Raw genomic sequence first — 1,473 nt, 5'->3', positions numbered from 1 at the left:
GGGGGGGGGGAGATGTGACTCACACACACCTCATCATTATTATACAAACAGGTCTTAAGCAGCAGAAAGTGCATTGGCATCTGCTTAAACAGTTCTCAACAACAGCTTATGCAAACACGCCGAGTTTGCATGTGAATTAGCAATTAAAGCCTAAGAAATCTCAATCGAATTAGGGTGAATGTTTTACAGAAGGGAGATTAACCTTACTGGTATTTCTCAGGCACTCTAGATATGCATAGCAGTTGTGACATAACGTTTTCAAAGTGCACTTAGATCATATTACATGTTGAAGCAGGTTGTTGTGCAACTAATGTAGTAGCTTATTCTTTTGCTGAATGTTCACATGCAAGCTTCCTGAATCCAGTGACAGAGCAAGACGTTTCAAACATCCCGCGCTCTGCCCAAACCTGGGGGGTCCTTAGTCATTGTTGCCAAAAGAAAAAGAAAACATCCTGTTGTGTCCTATTTTGTATTTGAATGTTCTCCAACTGTCATCATGATACTGAAACCATAACAGAACAAAACAAGGATGACTATGTTTCACTCCTGCCACCTAAAAAGGGCAAACAAAATTACTTTTGAAGTTACATAACAAAGGAATAGGGTATGTACAGCCAGTGCCCCTAATTAGAAACAAAGATTTAAACCCATTTACACCCTAACCAGCTATTTGGCTGCTGAGCTAATGACAGCAAATTATCAAGTATGTATACTGCAGACAATGTCAACAAATATTAAATGGTACTTTTCTAGAGGGAAATAAGATCAGTATACCAAACAACACTGAGTGTCATTGTGAATTGTCTTTCCTTCATTTTCAATACTGATCCTACATAAAATGAGTGTTATAATGAGAATCACTGATTCATAATGTCTTCCACCTCCACACAGGCCTAAAAAGGGAAGTCGTGGCTGAATCAGAAATAAAGGTTACCACAAGTGGAGTGAAAACTGAGCTGTTTTTTCATAGAAACAAAGGTCTGTCTGGTGCTTTTTCCGCATAACATATTCAGAATCTAATGAATTTATTGTAAAGTAAACACGAAGGTGTTATAAAACAGACTGAGGAAGGAGAATGAGCCAGTGGGTTTGGTCTTGTGAGGATTTGCTGTGTGTGCCATGGATGTATAATAAGAACAGTGTGTGCTCAGTGTGTCAGGTGACAGTGAGGAAGCAGCTTCTCAAAGTGCAGCAACCTTAAAGCTGCAGGAGCACAGGTTCACAGGAGAGAGGGAGACATTAGAAAGGAAACTGACCCCACCGTCCTCATTGTGAGAGTGTCTCAGAGAGAGGGTAACACGTTTATCTTGACTTGCGGATGTCTGTGGAGGCCACGTAGATACTCATTTCTGCTGTGACAGGTTTAATTGAAACCGTTGCAGCTTCTCTGACAAAAAACTCATCCTGAATCTGTTTTACTTTAACATAACATGATTTAATTATTTCCAACATGGCTAGATTAATCTACTTTGA

This window comes from Notothenia coriiceps, unplaced genomic scaffold (genome assembly GCF_000735185.1).
Source record: "Notothenia coriiceps isolate Sejong01 unplaced genomic scaffold, NC01 NC01_scaffold00029431, whole genome shotgun sequence".
Taxonomy (NCBI): domain Eukaryota; kingdom Metazoa; phylum Chordata; class Actinopteri; order Perciformes; family Nototheniidae; genus Notothenia; species Notothenia coriiceps.
This window is presented reverse-complemented; position numbering follows the sequence as displayed.